This window comes from Stenella coeruleoalba (genome assembly GCF_951394435.1).
Source record: "Stenella coeruleoalba genome assembly, contig: scaffold_204, whole genome shotgun sequence".
Taxonomy (NCBI): Eukaryota; Metazoa; Chordata; class Mammalia; order Artiodactyla; family Delphinidae; genus Stenella; species Stenella coeruleoalba.
The window spans coordinates 247,752-268,161 of record NW_027646216.1 but is presented as its reverse complement, the minus strand read 5'-3'; the positions used below and the strand labels follow the sequence as shown (position 1 = coordinate 268,161).

At 43.8% G+C, this 20,410-nt stretch overlaps 1 long non-coding RNA gene across 2 annotated transcripts in view; it reads right to left on the bottom strand.

Moving 5' to 3' along the window:
* The window catches only part of LOC307181253, a 325,092-nt gene that overhangs the window by 58,699 nt on the left and 245,983 nt on the right, over nt 1–20,410 (bottom strand). The gene's annotated exons all lie outside the window — the stretch shown is intronic.

Here is a 20,410-nt window from a genome sequence, read left to right as displayed (position 1 = left end):
GTAAACTTGGCTACACAGGAACTGCATTCCAAAACAGAACAGGGTCTCAAATTTAGAAAACCAACTTATGCTTGCTTAAGGTGAAAGGTGAGTTGGGGTGCTGCATAAAACCAGAGATTGAAATGAGCACAGATAAAGTTCCTTAAGCCAAATATGGAATAGACAAGAGCTACTCCTTGCTCAACGAAATGGACACAAAACCCCATATTAAACGCATAAGAATGCACCTGACTAGTAAGTATCTTAAAACCTATGGATTGCTATGTCTCCGAAAGAGAATCAAGCATGTGTACAGGGGCATAAACGCAGCAGTGATAGGATTGGAGAGGTTCGTGAGCAAATGAAGACCCTTTGAAGTCATATTGCATGGTACCCATTCCACGGGTTTCAACTACCCAGGTTTAAGGTATTCTTCCTTCATCTAAAACATGCATGTGGAACCTAGAGTATGATCAACCATGTGATCGGGAGACGTGTTCAAATATGTCTCAGTTTTCGTACCCTGGTACTCGGGTGCAACATTCCAGACGCTTTACTAACACTCTCCCCACTTGGAGAGTCAGTCCCTTTAACTTCCTGTTTGGCCCAGTTTGCAATTTATGTGGAAGATGAACAGGAATAGAGAGAAACAATGAAAGACTAGCTGGAGGTGTCTGGATGGGAAAATATAACTCTCATTTCCCACCAGGAAGAGGAATTAACCAAAGGCTCAGCGTGCCGTGCCAGAACGAGATTAGGGCCTGAAGACATCCTGCGGTGTTGCGGCCAGGTCACAAGAAAGCGAGTTGAAGAAAGGAGCTCAGGGGCACTGTAATTCACAAACCTGCAGAGTTATAAATGACAGCTATCGTCCAAAAATAGACTGAAGTAAGGCTGCCAAGAGGACTTGAAAGCGGGGCAGAATTGCAGGAAACCGATTTCAGGAGGTAGACTGGAATTGCATTGAAAGCATAGGAAAAGAGGCAGAACGTCCACAATGATGCACTTGGCCAAAAAGGGCGTATGCGTTTTTTCCTGAATATATTCAGGAAAAAACGCATACGCCCTTTTTGGCCAACCAAGCAAGCTTGCAAAGGAAATCTGCACTACAATGAAGTCTCACTTCCCCCCGGTCAAAAGGGCCATCTGAAAAAAGTGTAAAATCCAGAAAGGCAGGACAGGCCATGGAGAACTGGGAGCCTTGTTATGCTGATGGGCGGGATGAAAATTGCCAAGAACCACTTGGGAGAAGTGTATGGTGTTTCCTGAAACAACTAAAAAACAAAGCAACAGAACCTAGGGCACTTCCACTTATGGTCCTATAGCTTAGGGAAATTAAAATGAAAAAGACACAGCCACCCCAAAGTTTGGAACGGCTCTGTTTACAAGAACCTTGTTTACAGTACAAGTTCAACATCGCAGAAAGTGAAAAATGGATAAAGAAGTTGTGGTATTTACTTACAAAGCAATATCACTCAGCAATGAAATCTGTGTCATCAGGCCCTTAGCAGCACAATGAGTGGATTCAGGTATGATGATTCTAACTGAAATAAGTCACACAGAAAAAGAAACATCATAAGATATCAGTAATACACGGAATGTAAACTTGGCTACACAGGAACTGCATTCCAAAACAGAACAGGGTCTCAAATTTAGAAAACCAACTTATGCTTGCTTAAGGGGAAAGGTGAGTTGGGGTGCTGCATAAAACCAGAGATTGAAATGAGCACAGATAATGTTCCTTAAGCCAAATATGGAATAGACAAGAGCTACTCCTTGCTCAACGAAATGGACTCAACACCGCATATTAAACGCCTAAGAATGTACCTGACTAGTAAGTATCTTAAAACCTATGGATTGCTATGTCTCCAAAAGAGAATCAAGCGTGTGTACAGGGGCATAAACGCAGCAGTGATAGGATTGGAGAGGTTCGGTGAGCAAATGAAGACCCTTTGAAGTCATATTGCATGGTACCCATTACACGGGTCTCAACTCTCCAGGTTTAAGGTATTCTTCCTTCAGCTAAAACATGCATGTGGAACCCAGAGTATGATCAACCATGTGAACGGGAGACGTGTTCAAATATGTCTCAGTTTTCCTCCCCTGGTACTCGGGTGCAACATTCCAGACGCTTTACTAACACTCTCCCCACTTATAGAGTCAGTCCCTTTAACCTCCTGTTTGGCACAGTTTGCAATTTATGTGGAAGATGAACAGGAATAGTGAGAAACAATGAAAGACTAGCTGGAGGTGTCTGGATGGGAAAATATAACTCTCATTTCCCACCAGGAAGAGGAATTAACCAAAGGCTCAGCGTGCCGTGCCAGAACCAGATTAGGGCCTGAAGACATCCTGCGGTGTTGCGGCCAGGTCACAAGAAAGCGAGTTGAAGAAAGGAGCTCAGGGGCACTGTAATTCACAAACCTGCAGAGTTATAAATGACAGCTATCGTCCAAAAATAGACTGAAGTAAGGCTGCCAAGAGGACTTGAAAGCGGGGCAGAATTGCAGGAAACCGATTTGAGGAGGTAGACTGGAATTCCATTGAAAGCATAGGAAAAGAGGCAGAACGTCCACAATGATGCACTTGGCCAAAAAGGGCGTATGCGTTTTTTCCTGAATATATTCAGGAAAAAACGCATACGCCCTTTTTGGCCAACCAAGCAAGCTTGCAAAGGAAATCTGCACTACAATGAAGTCTCACTTCCCTCCGGTCAAAAGGGCCATCTGAAAAAAGTGTAAAATCCAGAAAGGCAGGACAGGCCATGGAGAACTGGGAGCCTTGTTATGCTGATGGGCGGTATGTAAATTGCCAAGAACCACTTGGGAGAAGTGTATGGTGTTTCCTGAAACAACTAAAAAACAAAGCAACAGAACCTAGGGCACTTCCACTTATGGTCCTATAGCTTAGGGAAATTAAAATCAAAAAGACACAGCCACCCCAAAGTTTGGAACGGCTCTGTTTACAAGAACCTCGTTTACAGTACAAGTTCAACATCGCAGAAAGTGAAAAATGGATAAAGAAGTTGTGGTATTTACTTACAAAGCAATATCACTCAGCAATGAAATCTGTGTCATCAGGCCCTTAGCAGCACAATGAGTGGATTCAGGTATGATGATTCTAACTGAAATAAGTCACAAAGAAAAAGAAACATCATAAGATATCACTAATACACGGAATGTAAACTTGGCTACACAGGAACTGCATTCCAAAACAGAACAGGGTCTCAAATTTAGAAAACCAACTTATGCTTGCTTAAGGGGAATGGTGAGTTGGGGTGCAGCATAAAACCAGAGATTGAAATGAGCACAGATAAAGTTCCTTAAGCCAAATATGGAATAGACAAGAGCTACTCCTTGCTCAACGAAATGGGCTCAAAACCCCATATTAAACGCCTAAGAATGTACCTGACTAGTAAGTATCTTAAAACCTATGGATTGCTATGTCTCCAAAAGAGAATCAAGCGTGTGTACAGGGGCATAAACGCAGCAGTGATAGGATTGGAGAGGTTCGGTGAGCAAATGAAGACCCTTTGAAGTCATATTGCATGGTACCCATTACACGGGTCTCAACTCTCCAGGTTTAAGGTATTCTTCCTTCAGCTAAAACATGCATGTGGAACCCAGAGTATGATCAACCATGTGAACGGGAGACGTGTTCAAATATGTCTCAGTTTTCCTCCCCTGGTACTCGGGTGCAACATTCCAGACGCTTTACTAACACTCTCCCGACTTGGAGAGTCAGTCCCTTTAACCTCCTGTTTGGCCCAGTTTGCAATTTCTGCGGAAGATGAACAGGAATAGCGAGAACCAATGAGAGGCTAGCTGGAGGTGTCTGGACGGGCAAATTTAACTCTCATTTCCCACCAGGAAGAGGAATTAACCAAAGGCTCAGCATGCCGGGCCGGAACCAGATTAGGGCCTGAAGCCATCCTGCGGTGTTGCGGCCAGGTCACAAGAAAGCGAGTTGAAGAAAGGAGCTCAGGGGCACTGTAATTCACAAACCTGCAGAGTTATAAATGACAGCTATCGTCCAAAAATAGACTGAAGTAAGGCTGCCAAGAGGACTTGAAAGCGGGGCAGAATTGCAGGAAACCGATTTCAGGAGGTAGACTGGAATTGCATTGAAAGCATAGGAAAAGAGGCAGAACGTCCACAATGATGCACTTGGCCAAAAAGGACGTATGCGTTTTTTCCTGAATATATTCAGGAAAAAACGCATACGCACTTTTTGGCCAACCAAGCAAGCTTGCAAAGGAAATCTGCACTACAATGAAGTCTCACTTCACCCCGGTCAAAAGGGCCATCTGAAAAAAGTGTAAAATCCAGAAAGGCAGGACAGGCCATGGAGAACTGGGAGCCTTGTTATGCTGATGGGCGGGATGAAAATTGCCAAGAACCACTTGGGAGAAGTGTATGGTGTTTCCTGAAACAACTAAAAAACAAAGCAACAGAACCTAGGGCACTTCCACTTATGGTCCTATAGCTTAGGGAAATTAAAATGAAAAAGACACAGCCACCCCAAAGTTTGGAACGGCTCTGTTTACAAGAACCTCGTTTACAGTACAAGTTCAACATCGCAGAAAGTGAAAAATGGATAAAGAAGTTGTGGTATTTACTTACAAAGCAATATCACTCAGCAATGAAATCTGTGTCATCAGGCCCTTAGCAGCACAATGAGTGGATTCAGGTATGATGATTCTAACTGAAATAAGTCACACAGAAAAAGAAACATCATAAGATATCAGTAATACACGGAATGTAAACTTGGCTACACAGGAACTGCATTCCAAAACAGAACAGGGTCTCAAATTTAGAAAACCAACTTATGCTTGCTTAAGGGGAAAGGTGAGTTGGGGTGCTGCATAAAACCAGAGATTGAAATGAGCACAGATAAAGTTCCTTAAGCCAAATATGGAATAGACAAGAGCTACTCCTTGCTCAACGAAATGGACTCAAAACCCCATATTAAACGCCTAAGAATGTACCTGACTAGTAAGTATCTTAAAACCTATGGATTGCTATGTCTCCAAAAGAGAATCAAGCGTGTGTACAGGGGCATAAACGCAGCAGTGATAGGATTGGAGAGGTTCAGTGAGCAAATGAAGACCCTTTGAAGTCATATTGCATGGTACCCATTACACGGGTCTCAACTCTCCAGGTTTAAGGTATTCTTCCTTCAGCTAAAACATGCATGTGGAACCCAGAGTATGATCAACCATGTGAACGGGAGACGTGTTCAAATATGTCTCAGTTTTCCTCCCCTGGTACTCGGGTGCAAAATTCCAGACGCTTTACTAACACTCTCCCGACTTGGAGAGTCAGTCCCTTTAACCTCCTGTTTGGCCCAGTTTGCAATTTCTGCGGAAGATGAACAGGAATAGCGAGAACCAATGAGAGGCTAGCTGGAGGTGTCTGGACGGGCAAATTTAACTCTCATTTCCCACCAGGAAGAGGAATTAACCAAAGGCTCAGCATGCCGGGCCGGAACCAGATTAGGGCCTGAAGCCATCCTGTGGTGTTGCGGCCAGCTCACAAGAAAGCGAGTTGAAGAAAGGAGCTCAGGGGCACTGTAATTCACAAACCTGCAGAGTTATAAATGACAGCTATCGTCCAAAAATAGACTGAAGTAAGGCTGCCAAGAGGACTTGAAAGCGGGGCAGAATTGCAGGAAACCGATTTCAGGAGGTAGACTGGAATTGCATTGAAAGCATAGGAAAAGAGGCAGAACGTCCACAATGATGCACTTGGCCAAAAAGGGCGTATGCGTTTTTTCCTGAATATATTCAGGAAAAAACGCATACGCCCTTTTTGGCCAACCAAGCAAGCTTGCAAAGGAAATCTGCACTACAATGAAGTCTCACTTCCCTCCGGTCAAAAGGGCCATCTGATAAAAGTGTAAAATCCAGAAAGGCAGGACAGGCCATGGAGAACTGGGAGCCTTGTTATGCTGATGGGCGGGATGAAAATTGCCAAGAACCACTTGGGAGAAGTGTATGGTGTTTCCTGAAACAACTAAAAAACAAAGCATCAGAACCTAGGGCACTTCCACTTATGGTCCTATAGCTTAGGGAAATTAAAATGAAAAAGACACAGCCACCCCAAAGTTTGGAACGGCTCTGTTTACAAGAACCTCGTTTACAGTACAAGTTCAACATCGCAGAAAGTGAAAAATGGATAAAGAAGTTGTGGTATTTACTTACAAAGCAATATCACTCAGCAATGAAATCTGTGTCATCAGGCCCTTAGCAGCACAATGAGTGGATTCAGGTATGATGATTCTAACTGAAATAAGTCACACAGAAAAAGAAACATCATAAGATATCAGTAATACACGGAATGTAAACTTGGCTACACAGGAACTGCATTCCAAAACAGAACAGGGTCTCAAATTTAGAAAACCAACTTATGCTTGCTTAAGGGGAAAGGTGAGTTGGGGTGCTGCATAAAACCAGAGATTGAAATGAGCACAGATAAAGTTCCTTAAGCCAAATATGGAATAGACAAGAGCTACTCCTTGCTCAACGAAATGGACTCAAAACCCCATATTAAACGCTTAAGAATGTACCTGACTAGTAAGTATCTTAAAACCTATGGATTGCTATGTCTCCAAAAGAGAATCAAGCGTGTGTACAGGGGCATAAACGCAGCAGTGATAGGATTGGAGAGGTTCGGTGAGCAAATGAAGACCCTTTGAAGTCATATTGCATGGTACCCATTACACGGGTCTCAACTCTCCAGGTTTAAGGTATTCTTCCTTCAGCTAAAACATGCATGTGGAACCCAGAGTATGATCAACCATGTGAACGGGAGACGTGTTCAAATATGTCTCAGTTTTCCTCCCCTGGTACTCGGGTGCAACATTCCAGACACTTTACTAACACTCTCCCGACTTGGAGAGTCAGTCCCTTTAACCTCCTGTTTGGCCCAGTTTGCAATTTCTGCGGAAGATGAACAGGAATAGCGAGAACCAATGAGAGGCTAGCTGGAGGTGTCTGGACGTGCAAATTTAACTCTCATTTCCTACCAGGAAGAGGAATTAACCAAAGGCTCAGCATGCCGGGCCGGAACCAGATTAGGGCCTGAAGCCATCCTGTGGTGTTGCGGCCAGCTCACAAGAAAGCGAGTTGAAGAAAGGAGCTCAGGGGCACTGTAATTCACAAACCTGCAGAGTTATAAATGACAGCTATCGTCCAAAAATAGACTGAAGTAAGGCTGCCAAGAGGACTTGAAAGCGGGGCAGAATTGCAGGAAACCGATTTCAGGAGGTAGACTGGAATTGCATTGAAAGCATAGGAAAAGAGGCAGAACGTCCACAATGATGCACTTGGCCAAAAAGGGCGTATGCGTTTTTTCCTGAATATATTCAGGAAAAAAGGCATACGCCCTTTTTGGCCAACCAAGCAAGCTTGCAAAGGAAATCTGCACTACAATGAAGTCTCACTTCCCTCCGGTCAAAAGGGCCATCTGAAAAAAGTGTAAAATCCAGAAAGGCAGGACAGGCCATGGAGAACTGGGAGCCTTGTTATGCTGATGGGCGGGATGTAAATTGCCAACAACCACTCCTGAGAAGTGTATGGTGTTTCCTGAAACATCTAAAAAACAAAGCAACAGAACCTAGGGCACTTCCACTTATGGTCCTATAGCTTAGGGAAATTAAAATCAAAAAGCCACAGCCACCCTAAAGTTTGGGACGCCTCTGTTTACAAGAACCTCGTTTACAGTACAAGTTCAACATCGCAGAAAGTGAAAAATGGATAAAAAAGTTGTGGTATTTACTTACAAAGCAATATCACTCAGCAATGAAATCTGTGTCATCAGGCCCTTAGTAGCACAATGAGTGGATTCAGGTATGATGATTCTAACTGAAATAAGTCACACAGAAAAAGAAACATCATAAGATATCAGTAATACACGGAATGTAAACTTGGCTACACAGGAACTGCATTCCAAAACAGAACAGGGTCTCAAATTTAGAAAACCAACTTATGCTTGCTTAAGGGGAAAGGTGAGTTGGGGTGCTGCATAAAACCAGAGATTGAAATGAGCACAGATAATGTTCCTTAAGCCAAATATGGAATAGACAAGAGCTACTCCTTGCTCAACGAAATGGACTCAACACCGCATATTAAACGCCTAAGAATGTACCTGACTAGTAAGTATCTTAAAACCTATGGATTGCTATGTCTCCAAAAGAGAATCAAGCGTGTGTACAGGGGCATAAACGCAGCAGTGATAGGATTGGAGAGGTTCGGTGAGCAAATGAAGACCCTTTGAAGTCATATTGCATGGTACCCATTCCACGGGTCTCAACTCTCCAGGTTTAAGGTATTCTTCCTTCAGCTAAAACATGCATGTGGAACCCAGAGTATGATCAACCATGAGATCGGGAGACGTGTTCAAATATGTCTCAGTTTTCGTACCCTGGTACTCGGGTGCAACATTCCAGACGCTTTATTAACACTCTCCTCACTTGGAGAGTCAGCACCTTTAACCTCCTATTTGGCCCCGTTTGCAATTTCTGCGGAAGATGAACAGGAATAGGGAGAACCAATGAGAGACTAGCTGGAGGTTTCTGGACGGGCAAATTTAACTCTCATTTCCCACCAGAAAGAGGAAATAACCAAAGGCTCAGCATGCCGTGCCGGAACCAGATTAGGGCCTGAAGCCATCCTGCGGTGTTGCGGCCAGGTCACAAGAAGGCGAGTTGAAGAAAGGAGCTCAGGGGCACTGTAATTCACAAACCTGCAGAGTTATAAATGACAGCTATCGTCCAAAAATAGACTGAAGTAAGGCTGCCAAGAGGACTTGAAAGCAGGGCAGAATTGCAGGAAACCGATTTCAGGAGGTAGACTGGAATTGCATTGAAAGCATAGGAAAAGAGGCAGAACGTCCACAATGATGCACTTGGCCAAAAAGGGCGTATGCGTTTTTTCCTGAATATATTCAGGAAAAAACGCATACGCCCTTTTTGGCCAACCAAGCAAACTTGCAAAGGAAATCTGCACTACAATGAAGTCTCACTTCCCCCCGGTCAAAAGGGCCATCTGAAAAAAGTGTAAAATCCAGAAAGGCAGGACAGGCCATGGAGAACTGGGAGCCTTGTTATGCTGATGGGCGGGATGTAAATTGCCAACAACCACTGGGGAGAAGTGTATGGTGTTTCCTGAAACATCTAAAAAACAAAGCAACAGAGCCTAGGGCACTTCCACTTATGGTCCTATAGCTTAGGGAAATTAAAATCAAAAAGACACAGCCACCCCAAAGTTTGGGACGCCTCTGTTTACAAGAACCTCGTTTACCGTACAAGTTCAATATCACAGAAAGTGAAAAATGGATAAAGAACTTGTGGTACTTACGTACAATGCAGTATCACTCAGCAATGAAATCTATGTCATCAGGCCCGTAGCAGCATAATGAGTGGATTCAGGTACGATGATTCTAACTGAAATAAGTCACACAGAAAAAGAAACATCATAAGATATCACTAATACACGGAATGGAAACTTGGCTACACAGGAACTGAATTACAGAACAGAACAGGGTCTCAAATTTAGAAAACCAACTTATGCTTGCTTAAGGGGAAAGGTGAGTTGGGGTGCTGCATAAAACCAGAGATTGAAATGAGCACAGATAAAGTTCCTTAAGTCAAATATGGAATAGACAAGAGCTACTCCTTGCTCAACGAAATGGACTCAACACCGCATATTAAACGCCTAAGAATGTACCTGAGTAGTAAGTATCTTAAAACCTATAGATTGCTACGTCTCAGAAAGAGAATCAAGCATGTGTACAGGGGCATAAACGCAGCAGTGATAGGATTGGAGAGGTTCGGTGAGCAAATGAAGACCCTTTGAAGTCATATTGGATGGTACCCATTCCACGGGTTTCAACTACCCAGGTTTTAGGTATTCTTCCTTCAGCTAAAACATGCATGTGGAACCCAGAGTATGATCAACCATGTGATCGGGAGACGTGTTCAAATATGTCTCAGTTTTCCTCCCCTGGTACTCGGGTGCAACATTCCAGACGCTTTACTAACACTCTCCCCACTTGGAGAGTCAGCGCCTTTAACCTCCTGTTTGGCCCAGTTTGCAATTTCTGCGGAAGATGAACAGGAATAGCGAGAACAAATGAGAGGCTAGCTGGAGGTGTCTGGACGGGCAAATTTAACTCTCATTTCCCACCAGGAAGAGGAAATAACCAAAGGCTCTGCGTGCCGTACCGGAACCAGATTAGGGCCTGAAGCCATCCTGCGGTGTTGCGGCCAGGTCACAAGAAAGCGAGTTGAAGAAAGGAGCTCAGGGGCACTGTAATTCACAAACCTGCAGAGTTATAAATGACAGCTATCGTCCAAAAATAGACTGAAGTAAGGCTGCCAAGAGGACTTGAAAGCGGGGCAGAATTGCAGGAAACCGATTTCAGGAGGTAGACTGGAATTGCATTGAAAGCATAGGAAAAGAGGCAGAACGTCCACAATGATGCACTTGGCCAAAAAGGGCGTATGCGTTTTTTCCTGAATATATTCAGGAAAAAACGCATACGCCCTTTTTGGCCAACCAAGCAAGCTTGCAAAGGAAATCTGCACTACAATGAAGTCTCACTTCCCCCCGGTCAAAAGGGCCATCTGAAAAAAGTGTAAAATCCAGAAAGGCAGGACAGGCAATGGAGAACTGGGAGCCTTGTTATGCTGAAGGGCGGGATGTAAATTGCCAACAACCACTCGGGAGAAGTGTATGGTGTTTCCTGAAACATCTAAAAAACAAAGCAACAGAGCCTAGGGCACTTCCACTTATGGTCCTATAGCTTAGGGAATTTAAAATCAAAAAGACACAGCCACCCCAAAATTTGGAACGGCTCTGTTTACAAGAACCTCGTTTACAGTACAAGTTCAACATCGCAGAAAGTGAAAAATGGATAAAAAAGTTGTGGTATTTACTTACAAAGCAATATCACTCAGCAATGAAATCTGTGTCATCAGGCCCTTAGTAGCACAATGAGTGGATTCAGGTATGATGATTCTAACTGAAATAAGTCACACAGAAAAAGAAACATCATATGATATCAGTATTACACGGAATGTAAACTTGGCTACACAGGAACTGAATTACAGAACAGAACAGGGTCTCAAATTTAGAAAACCAACTTATGCTTGCTTAAGGGTAAAGGTGAGTTGGGGTGCTGCATAAAACCAGAGATTGAAATGAGCACAGATAAATTTCCTTAAGCCAAATATGGAATAGACAAGAGCTACTCCTTGCTCAAAGAAATGGACTCAACACCGCATATTAAACGCCTAAGAATGTACCTGACTAGTAAGTATCTTAAAACCTAGGGATTGCTATGTCTCCGAAAGAGAATCAAGCATGTGTACAGGGGCATAAACGCAGCAGTGATAGGATTGGAGAGTTTCGGTGAGCAAATGAAGACCCTTTGAAGTCATATTGCATGGTACCCATTCCACGGGTTTCACCTACCCAGGTTTAAGGTATTCTTCCTTCAGCTAAAACATGCATGTGGAACCTAGAGTATGATCAACCATGTGATCGGGAGACGTGTTCAAATATTTCTCAGTTTTCGTACCCTGGTACTCGGGTGCAACATTCCAGACGCTTTACTAACACTCTCCCGACTTGGAGAGTCAGTCCCTTTAACCTCCTGTTTGGCCCAGTTTGCAATTTCTGTGGAAGATGAACAGGAATAGCGAGAACCAATGAGAAACTAGCTGGAGGTGTCTGAACGGGCAAATTTAACTCTCATTTCCCACCAGGAAGAGGAATTAACCAAAGGCTCAGCGTGCCGGGCCGGAACCAGATTAGGGCCTGAAGCCATCCTGCGGTGTTGCGGCCAGGTCACAAGAAGGCGAGTTGAAGAAAGGAGCTCAGGGGCACTGTAATTCACAAACCTGCAGAGTTATAAATGACAGCTATCGTCCAAAAATAGACTGAAGTAAGGCTGCCAAGAGGACTTGAAAGCGGGGCAGAATTGCAGGAAACCGATTTCAGGAGGTAGACTGGAATTGCATTGAAAGCATAGGAAAAGAGGCAGAACGTCCACAATGATGCACTTGGCCAAAAAGGGCGTATGCGTTTTTTCCTGAATATATTCAGGAAAAAACGCATACGCCCTTTTTGGCCAACCAAGCAAACTTGCAAAGGAAATCTGCACTACAATGAAGTCTCACTTCCCCCCGGTCAAAAGGGACATCTGAAAAAAGTGTAAAATCCAGAAAGGCAGGACAGGCCATGGAGAACTGGGAGCCTTGTTATGCTGATGGGCGGGATGTAAATTGCCAACAACCAATCGGGAGAAGTGTATGGTGTTTCCTGAAACATCTAAAAAACAAAGCAACAGAACCTAGGGCACTTCCACTTATGGTCCTATAGCTTAGGGAAATTAAAATCAAAAAGACACAGCCACCCCAAAGTTTGGGACGCCTCTGTTTACAAGAACCTCGTTTACCGTACAAGTTCAATATCACAGAAAGTGAAAAATGGATAAAGAACTTGTGGTACTTACGTACAATGCAGTATCACTCAGCAATGAAATCTATGTCATCAGGCCCGTAGCAGCATAATGAGTGGATTCAGGTACGATGATTCTAACTGAAATAAGTCACACAGAAAAAGAAACATCATAAGATATCACTAATACACGGAATGTAAACTTGGCTACACAAGAACTGAATTACAGAACAGTACAGGTTCTCAAATTTAGAAAACCAACTTATGCTTGCTTAAGGGGAAAGGTGAGTTGGGGTGCTGCATAAAACCAGAGATTGAAATGAGCACAGATAAAGTTCCTTAAGCCAAATATGGAATAGACAAGAGCTACTCCTTGCTCAACGAAATGGACTCAACACCGCATATTAAACGCCTAAGAATGTACCTGACTAGTAAGTATCTTAAAACCTAGGGATTGCTATGTCTCCGAAAGAGAATCAAGCATGTGTACAGGGGCATAAACGCAGCAGTGATAGGATTGGAGAGGTTCGTGAGCAAATGAAGACCCTTTGAAGTCATATTGCATGGTACCCATTCCACGGGTTTCAACTACCCAGGTTTAAGGTATTCTTCCTTCAGCTAAAACATGCATGTGGAACCTAGAGTATGATCAACCATGTGATCGGGAGATGTGTTCAAATATGTCCCAGCTTTCGTACCCTGGTACTCGGGTGCAACATTCCAGACGCTTTACTAACACTCTCCCGACTTGGAGAGTCAGTCCCTTTAACCTCCTGTTTGGCCCAGTTTGCAATTTCTGCGGAAGATGAACAGGAATAGCGAGAACCAATGAGAGGTTAGCTGGAGGTATCTGGACGGGCAAATTTAACTCTCATTTCCCACCAGGAAGAGGAATTAACCAAAGGCTCAGCATGCCGTGCCAGAACCAGATTAGGGCCTGAAGCCATCCTGCGGTGTTGCGGCCAGGTCACAAGAAAGCGAGTTGAAGAAAGGAGCTCAGGGGCACTGTAATTCACAAACCTGCAGAGTTATAAATGACAGCTATCGTCCAAAAATAGACTGAAGTAAGGCTGCCAAGAGGACTTTAAAGCGGGGCAGAATTGCAGGAAACTGATTTCAGGAGGTAGACTGGAATTGCATTGAAAGCATAGGAAAAGAGGCAGAACGTCCACAATGATGCACTTGGCCAAAAAGGGCGTATGCGTTTTTTCCTGAATATATTCAGGAAAAAACGCATACGCCCTTTTTGGCCAACCAAGCAAGCTTGCAAAGGAAATCTGCACTACAATGAAGTCTCACTTCCCCCCGGTCAAAAGGGCCATCTGAAAAAAGTGTAAAATCCAGAAAGGCAGGACAGGCCATGGAGAACTGGGAGCCTTGTTATGCTGAAGGGCGGGATGTAAATTGCCAACAACCACTCGGGAGAAGTGTATGGTGTTTCCTGAAACATCTAAAAAACAAAGCAACAGAGCCTAGGGCACTTCCACTTATGGTCCTATAGCTTAGGGAAATTAAAATCAAAAAGACACAGCCACCCCAAAGTTTGGGACGCCTCCGTTTACAAGAACCTCGTTTACCGTACAAGTTCAATATCACAGAAAGTGAAAAATGGATAAAGAACTTGTGGTACTTACGTACAATGCAGTATCACTCAGCAATGAAATCTATGTCATCAGGCCCGTAGCAGCATCATGAGTGGATTCAGGTACGATGATTCTAACTGAAATAAGTCACACAGAAAAAGAAACATCATAAGATATCACTAATACACGGAATGTAAACTTGGCTACACAGGAACTGCATTCCAAAACAGAACAGGGTCTCAAATTTAGAAAACCAACTTATGCTTGCTTAAGGGGAAAGGTGAGTTGGGGTGCTGCATAAAACCAGAGATTGAAATGAGCACAGATAAAGTTCTTTAAGCCAAATATGGAATAGACAAGAGCTACTCCTTGCTCAACGAAATGGACTCAACACCGCATATTAAACGCCTAAGAATGTACATGACTAGTAAGTATCTTAAAACCTAGGGATTGCTATGTCTCCGAAAGAGAATCAAGCATGTGTACAGGGGCATAAACGCAGCAGTGATAGGATTGGAGAGGTTCGGTGAGCAAATGAAGACCCTTTGAAGTCATATTGCATGGTACCCATTCCACGGGTTTCACCTACCCAGGTTTAAGGTATTCTTCCTTCAGCTAAAACATGCATGTGGAACCTAGAGTATGATCAACCATGTGATCGGGAGACGTGTTCAAATATTTCTCAGTTTTCATACCCTGGTACTCGGGTGCAACATTCCAGACGCTTTACTAACACTCTCCCGACTTGGAGAGTCAGTCCCTTTAACCTCCTGTTTGGCCCAGTTTGCAATTTCTGTGGAAGATGAACAGGAATAGCGAGAACCAATGAGAGACTAGCTGGAGGTGTCTGAACGGGCAAATTTAACTCTCATTTCCCACCAGGAAGAGGAATTAACCAAAGGCTCAGCGTGCCGTGCCGGAAACAGATTAGGGCCTGAAGCCATCCTGCGGTGTTGCGGCCAGGTCACAAGAAGGCGAGTTGAAGAAAGGAGCTCAGGGGCACTGTAATTCACAAACCTGCAGAGTTATAAATGACAGCTATCGTCCAAAAATAGACTGAAGTAAGGCTGCCAAGAGGACTTGAAAGCAGGGCAGAATTGCAGGAAACCGATTTCAGGAGGTAGACTGGAATTGCATTGAAAGCATAGGAAAAGAGGCAGAACGTCCACAATGATGCACTTGGCCAAAAAGGGCGTATGCGTTTTTTCCTGAATATATTCAGGAAAAAACGCATACGCCCTTTTTGGCCAACCAAGCAAACTTGCAAAGGAAATCTGCACTACAATGAAGTCTCACTTCCCCCCGGTCAAAAGGGCCATCTGAAAAAAGTGTAAAATCCAGAAAGGCAGGACAGGCCATGGAGAACTGGGAGCCTTGTTATGCTGATGGGCGGGATGTAAATTGCCAACAACCACTCGGGAGAAGTGTATGGTGTTTCCTGAAACATCTAAAAAACAAAGCAACAGAGCCTAGGGCACTTCCACTTATGGTCCTATAGCTTAGGGAAATTAAAATCAAAAAGACACAGCCACCCCAAAGTTTGGGACGCCTCTGTTTACAAGAACCTCGTTTACCGTACAAGTTCAATATCACAGAAAGTGAAAAATGGATAAAGAACTTGTGGTACTTACGTACAATGCAGTATCACTCAGCAATGAAATCTATGTCATCAGGCCCGTAGCAGCATAATGAGTGGATTCAGGTACGATGATTCTAACTGAAATAAGTCACACAGAAAAAGAAACATCATAAGATATCACTAATACACGGAATGGAAACTTGGCTACACAGGAACTGAATTACAGAACAGAACAGGGTCTCAAATTTAGAAAACCAACTTATGCTTGCTTAAGGGGAAAGGTGAGTTGGGGTGCTGCATAAAACCAGAGATTGAAATGAGCACAGATAAAGTTCCTTAAGTCAAATATGGAATAGACAAGAGCTACTCCTTGCTCAACGAATTGGACTCAACACCGCATATTAAACGCCTAAGAATGTACCTGAGTAGTAAGTATCTTAAAACCTATAGATTGCTACGTCTCAGAAAGAGAATCAAGCATGTGTACAGGGGCATAAACGCAGCAGTGATAGGATTGGAGAGGTTCGGTGAGCAAATGAAGACCCTTTGAAGTCATATTGCATGGTACCCATTCCACGGGTTTCAACTACCCAGGTTTTAGGTATTCTTCCTTCAGCTAAAACATGCATGTGGAACCCAGAGTATGATCAACCATGTGATCGGGAGACGTGTTCAAATATGTCTCAGTTTTCCTCCCCTGGTACTCGGGTGCAACATTCCAGACGCTTTACTAACACTCTCCCCACTTGGAGAGTCAGCGCCTTTAACCTCCTGTTTGGCCCAGTTTGCAATTTCTGCGGAAGATGAACAGGAATAGCGAGAACAAATGAGAGTCTAGCTGGAGGTGTCTGGACGGGCAAATTTAACTCTCATTTCCCACCAGGAAGAGGAAATAACCAAAGGCTCTGCGTGCCGTACCGGAACCAGATTAGGGCCTGAAGCCATCCTGCGGTGTTGCGGCCAGGTCACAAGAAAGCGAGTTGAAGAAAGGAGCTCAGGGGCACTGTAATTCACAAACCTGCAGAGTTATAAATGACAGCTATCGTCCAAAAATAGACTGAAGTAAGGCTGCCAAGAGGACTTGAAAGCGGGGCAGAATTGCAGGAAACCGATTTCAGGAGGTAGACTGGAATTGCATTGAAAGCATAGGAAAAGAGGCAGAACGTCCACAATGATGCACTTGGCCAAAAAGGGCGTATGCGTTTTTTCCTGAATATATTCAGGAAAAAACGCATACGCCGTTTTTGCCCAACCAAGCAAGCTTGCAAAGGAAATCTGCACTACAATGAAGTCTCACTTCCCCCCGGTCAAAAGGGCCATCTGAAAAAAGTGTAAAATCCAGAAAGGCAGGACAGGCCATGGAGAACTGGGAGCCTTGTTATGCTGATGGGCGGGATGTAAATTGCCAACAACCAATCGGGAGAAGTGTATGGTGTTTCCTGAAACATCTAAAAAACAAAGCAACAGAACCTAGGGCACTTCCACTTATGGTCCTATAGCTTAGGGAAATTAAAATCAAAAAGACACAGCCACCCCAAAGTTTGGGACGCCTCTGTTTACAAGAACCTCGTTTACAGTACAAGTTCAATATCACAGAAAGTGAAAAATGGATAAAGAACTTGTGGTACTTACGTACAATGCAGTATCACTCAGCAATGAAATCTATGTCATCAGGCCCGTAGCAGCATCATGAGTGGATTCAGGTACGATGATTCTAACTGAAATAAGTCACACAGAAAAAGAAACATCATAAGATATCACTAATACACGGAATGTAAACTTGGCTACACAAGAACTGAATTACAGAACAGAACAGGTTCTCAAATTTAGAAAACCAACTTATGCTTGCTTAAGGGGAAAGGTGAGTTGGGGTGCTGCATAAAACCAGAGATTGAAATGAGCACAGATAAATTTCCTAAGCCAAATATGGAACAGACAAGAGCTACTCCTTGCTCAAAGAAATGGACTCAACACCGCATATTAAACGCCTAAGAATGTACCTGACTAGTAAGTATCTTAAAACCTAGGGATTGCTATGTCTCCGAAAGAGAATCAAGCATGTGTACAGGGGCATAAACGCAGCAGTGATAGGACTGGAGAGGTTCGTGAGCAAATGAAGACCCTTTGAAGTCATATTGCATGGTACCCATTCCACGGGTTTCAACTACCCAGGTTTAAGGTATTCTTCCTTCAGCTAAAACATGCATGTGGAACCTAGAGTATGATCAACCATGTGATCGGGAGATGTGTTCAAAAATGTCCCAGCTTTCGTACCCTGGTACTCGGGTGCAACATTCCAGACGCTTTACTAACACTCTCCCGACTTGGAGAGTCAGTCCCTTTAACCTCCTGTTTGGTCCAGTTTGCAATTTCTGCGGAAGATGAACAGGAATAGCGAGAACCAATGAGAGGTTAGCTGGAGGTATCTGGACGGGCAAATTTAACTCTCATTTCCCACCAGGAAGAGGAATTAACCAAAGGCTCAGCGTGCCGTGCCAGAACCAGATTAGGGCCTGAAGCCATCCTGCGGTGTTGCGGCCAGCTCAAAAGAAAGCGAGTTGAAGAAAGGAGCTCAGAGGCACTGTAATTCACAAACCTGCAGAGTTATAAATGACAGCTATCGTCCAAAAATAGACTGAAGTAAGGCTGCCAAGAGGACTTGAAAGCGGGGCAGAATTGCAGGAAACTGATTTCAGTAGGTAGACTGGAATTGCATTGAAAGCATAGGAAAAGAGGCAGAACGTCCACAATGATGCACTTGGCCAAAAAGGGCGTATGCGTTTTTTCCTGAATATATTCAGGAAAAAACGCATACGCCCTTTTTGGCCAACCAAGCAAGCTTGCAAAGGAAATCTGCACTACAATGAAGTCTCACTTCCCCCCTGTCAAAAGGGCCATCTGAAAAAAGTGTAAAATCCAGAAATGCAGGACAGGCCATGGAGAACTGGGAGCCTTGTTATGCTGAAGGGCGGGATGTAAATTGCCAACAACCACTCGGGAGAAGTGTATGGTGTTTCCTGAAACATCTAAAAAACAAAGCAACAGAGCCTAGGGCACTTCCACTTATGGTCCTATAGCTTAGGGAATTTAAAATCAAAAAGACACAGCCACCCCAAAATTTGGAACAGCTCTGTTTACAAGAAACTCGTTTACAGTACAAGTTCAACATCGCAGAAAGTGAAAAATGGATAAAAAAGTTGTGGTATTTACTTACAAAGCAATATCACTCAGCAATGAAATCTGTGTCATCAGGCCCTTAGTAGCACAATGAGTGGATTCAGGTATGATGATTCTAACTGAAATAAGTCACACAGATAAAGAAACATCATAAGATATCAGTATTACACGGAATGTAAACTTGGCTACACAGGAACTGAATTACAGAACAGAACAGGGTCTCAAATTTAGAAAACCAACTTATGCTTGCTTAAGGGTAAAGGTGAGTTGGGGTGCTGCATAAAACCAGAGATTGAAATGAGCACAGATAAATTTCCTTAAGCCAAATATGGAATAGACAAGAGCTACTCCTTGCTCAAAGAAATGGACTCAACACCGCATATTAAACGCCTAAGAATGTACCTGACTAGTAAGTATCTTAAAACCTAGGGATTGCTATGTCTCCGAAAGAGAATCAAGCATGTGTACAGGGGCATAAACGCAGCAGTGATAGGATTGGAGAGTTTCGGTGAGCAAATGAAGACCCTTTGAAGTCATATTGCATGGTACCCATTCCACGGGTTTCACCTACCCAGGTTTAAGGTATTCTTCCTTCAGCTAAAACATGCATGTGGAACCTGGAGTATGATCAACCATGTGATCGGGAGACGTGTTCAAATATTTCTCAGTTTTCGTACCCTGGTACTCGGGTGCAACATTCCAGACGCTTTACTAACACTCTCCCGACTTGGAGAGTCAGTCCCTTTAACCTCCTGTTTGGCCCAGTTTGCAATTTCTGTGGAAGATGAACAGGAATAGCGAGAACCAATGAGAGACTAGCTGGAGGTGTCTGAACGGGCAAATTTAACTCTCATTTCCCACCAGGAAGAGGAATTAACCAAAGGCTCAGCGTGCCGTGCCGGAACCAGATTAGGGCCTGAAGCCATCCTGCGGTGTTGCGGCCAGGTCACAAGAAGGCGAGTTGAAGAAAGGAGCTCAGGGGCACTGTAATTCACAAACCTGCAGAGTTATAAATGACAGCTATCGTCCAAAAATAGACTGAAGTAAGGCTGCCAAGAGGACTTGAAAGCGGGGCAGAATTGCAGGAAACCGATTTCAGGAGGTAGACTGGAATTGCATTGAAAGCATAGGAAAAGAGGCAGAACGTCCACAATGATGCACTTGGCCAAAAAGGGCGTATGCGTTTTTTCCTGAATATATTCAGGAAAAAACGCATACGCCCTTTTTGGCCAACCAAGCAAACTTGCAAAGGAAATCTGCACTACAATGAAGTCTCACTTCCCCCCGGTCAAAAGGGCCATCTGAAAAAAGTGTAAAATCCAGAAAGGCAGGACAGGCCATGGAGAACTGGGAGCCTTGTTATGCTGATGGGCGGGATGTAAATTGCCAACAGACACTCGGGAGAAGTGTATGGTGTTTCCTGAAACATCTAAAAAACAAAGCAACAGAGCCTAGGGCACTTCCACTTATGGTCCTATAGCTTAGGGAAATTAAAATCAAAAAGACACAGCCACCCCAAAGTTTGGGACGCCTCTGTTTACAAGAACCTCGTTTACCGTACAAGTTCAATATCACAGAAAGTGAAAAATGGATAAAGAACTTGTGGTACTTACGTACAATGCAGTATCA